The sequence below is a fragment of the Nannospalax galili genome, unplaced genomic scaffold (assembly GCF_000622305.1).
Source record: "Nannospalax galili isolate Female #2095 unplaced genomic scaffold, S.galili_v1.0 scaffold427, whole genome shotgun sequence".
Lineage (NCBI taxonomy): Eukaryota > Metazoa > Chordata > Mammalia > Rodentia > Spalacidae > Nannospalax > Nannospalax galili.
The window spans coordinates 57,993-61,422 of NW_008356259.1; positions in this window are offsets into that span (position 1 = coordinate 57,993).

Consider the following 3,430-nt stretch of genomic DNA (forward strand, 5'->3'; position numbering starts at 1 on the left):
AAGAGCATAGTTTTGACTATCACAGTTCTAAAAATACCAGACTGCTGTAACTTACTTTTTAATTTTTATTTTATGTTTATGAGTATCTTGCCTACATCTGGATAAGTGCCCCCATGTTATGCAAAGCCTGTGAGACTAGAAGAGGGCATCAGACCACCCAGAACTGGAGCTACCAATGGTTGTTAGGTGCCACGTGGGTGCTGGGATTCAAACCCAGGTCCACTGGAAGAGCAGTCAGTATTCTTAACTACTGAGCCATCTCTCCAGGCCCATAAATTAATTTTTTAAAAATGTTTTTATTGAACTTTTGTGAATTTCATGCAATAGTTCTTAATCAAATTTAAGCACCCTTCCCCATCCATGCCCCCACATACTCCACCCCCCACTGGACCACATGCATTCCTTCATACATGTTAAGTCCTATCTGGTCAAGCATTTGTACCCAGATGTCCTTCAGTGCAAGTTTATTCACTGGAGTCTATTCAGCCTATTTAGAAATTGTAAAGAAGATCTACTCTCTCACCTAGCACTAATCAGTTGCCAACAGTTCCCAGGGTAGCCCGCCACCCCCCTGCTCAGTTCCCTGGTTCCACTCTGGGCCCTTGTCTGATTGAGTCGACATGGGTCTTGTGTTCAATGGCACCATCACCACAAGTTCACATGTGCAAGCTTCCAGTGGCCTGAAAGCCTCTGTTTCCCTATGTTCATGAACCAACCCTGGCTCTTACAATCTTTCCACCCCCTCTTTAGCAATGATTCCGGAGTCGTGGGTGGATGATGTTTAATATAGGACTCCTATCCAGGGAAACACACTCTGTAGTCTCTTATTTTCTAAAACTTAGCCAGTTGTGGCCTTCTGTGATATCACACTTTATTGTATAAGGAAGCTTCACTGGTGAGAGTTGAGGGATGCACTAGTATTGTCTCCACCCCCTGTTATGTTTTGTTCCATGAGTCTTAGGTATAGAGGTTTCACTGTAGATATGTCACCTAGGACTGAGCATATCTCAGATGTAAATTCTCTGTGTGTGACCAGTTGTGGAACTCTGCAATAGCCTCCATCTATTTCAAAAAGAAGCTTCTTTGATGAGTAGTGTATGGTGTATTTGTCTGTAAATATAAGGATCCTTAGCTAGCATTTGGTAAGAAATTTCATTTGTCTAGAAATATGACAGAGATAGGATTTTCTCTAGGATGTATGACCTCTCCAGCCATGTGTATTTGGCTGTAATTTCAGTACCAATCATGAGTTCCCTCCCATTGAGCAGGTGTACACATGCACTAATGTTCAGGCACTGTATGTGTATTTTTCAGGGGGTTTCCAAATGAACACATTTCCCACTGACTTCCCATGCCACCAAAGCTCCATTCATCTCTCCTCTCCCTTCCACTGTCCAAATTTCCTCCTCCCCAGTTCAAGTGCCCCCACTTTCTCCATCCTTCCCCCATAACACCTACATCCCACCATCCCCCCTGTCCTGAGTTCCCTCCTTAAATTGTCTAATGATCATACCTGGAGTCCACTCTCCTGCCATAGTAAATGTTTACCTTTGTGAAGATTTGCCATTTCTGTGTGTGCTCTCAATACCTATGCATTTTTGTCTATTTTTTAAATGGTAAATTTCACTCAAGGAATGATCAGTAACTGCACCTTCTGGGTAAATAATGCAACACACTTTATTAGAAAAAATTTCCCAATATCTTATTAGCTTTTACTAAAGATATAAATTGAATTGTTTTGAAAAGTTTACAAGAGTCATCAAAAAACTTTGTTTACACCCAACACCAGACAAAATTTGGCTAAATGTTTAATTATTTTGGGCATATTGTCAGTAAACTTTTTATTAAGTCTCATAAATTACAATTATCTGTTCCCCAAAAGTTAACATTAAATTCTTTTCAACAGCTTTTAGGATTTCAATTGACTTCAACCTTCCCTTGGAATTCTCAAATCAGGTTTTAGTCATATTTTTGCTTTTGTTAATGGAGATTAAATTTCACCCTGATTTAAATTCATCCTGACATTTTGTGATACCTCACTAACTCATATTACAGCAATGCACAGCTAGAATCTGAATTTAATACAAAACAATGTCCTCATATACAATTACATTTACGTATTTGTTTTTAAACCTCCTTTTTTTATTTCAGTAATACTCCTTTAAGAATTTTTGAATAGTTATTTCTACCCAGTACATCCAAATAAAAAATATTTTCACCTCAAATTAACAAAAAATTAATTACTTTTATTCAATGATCCAAAGTCAGTTTATTGGACAAGATCTTTATTATGTTTTCTTTTATATCTCTGAATAGTTTCAACTTTCATTTACAGACCACAGAAAGAAAATAAATGATTTTTGCTGTTTTTTTTCTGACAAGCTTTCTTTAATTTCCATGTAGAATTTCATTACTTCTTATATAAATATAGTCTTCAGTAAATATAGTGCATTTCCATTTCTAGTGTGCTAACAAAAATGGAGATAATAAATGAAGTAAAGAAACCATTATATAATGCTGCAGTATGACACTCTTTCTAACCCTTAGAGCAAACACCACCCAGTGGGCAAAACATTAGGTTACCATTCTACTTTCAAACAATTCCCTAAATAACTTTTCAATTTCAATTTTTTTTTTGTCTTTTTGAGACAGGGTCTCCCCATAGCCCCAGCTGTCCTGGGACTCTATGTAGACCAGGCTGGCCCTGAATCTACTCACCGTATATGGCTATCAATATTTATCTCTATCCAAACCTCCTTTAGCAATGAACTTAACCTCCTTTAGAGATGAACTTACCATTTTTATTTCAATCACTTGATCCCATACAGAATTACCTGGCCTCCACAGAAGGAATCATCATACTTACAGTTTACTTGTCTTTTCACTTATCACAGTTACCCACTCAAGAAATTATGCAATCCTGTCCTGACTTCAATCAATGGGCATCATCATCTTGAGAGAAGTCAGACCCCAAGTGTTTGTCCTAATAAACTTTGGCAAATGGAAGTAACATAGAAATTCCTTTTATCATTTTTAAACTGGCTCATATATGTATTAGTACCTTTTAAGATTTTATTTTGTGGTTGCTCAAACACAAGAATGTGCTCAAACTCTAAATGCAAGTCAGGACAAATAGTCATCCTGCCTCTGCATCTAAAACTTTTATGTCTTTTTGTCAGCTTTGGGAAGCTGATGTCTCTTATGGCATTCCCTACATTACCCCAAGTACAAAACACAATTATACTCATTTATTTATTTTTCAAAAATGTAATGAACAAAATAGGGGGGATTAAGGAATGACTGGTCAAGAAAAAAATATACTTTGCATCATCTAAAAACAACTTATACTTAAATTTTAAAAAATTGTTCCTCTCAATTTTTCCCCTTACCATTTGCTGGAAAAGCATCTTAAAAAAATGTTTTATCAAAA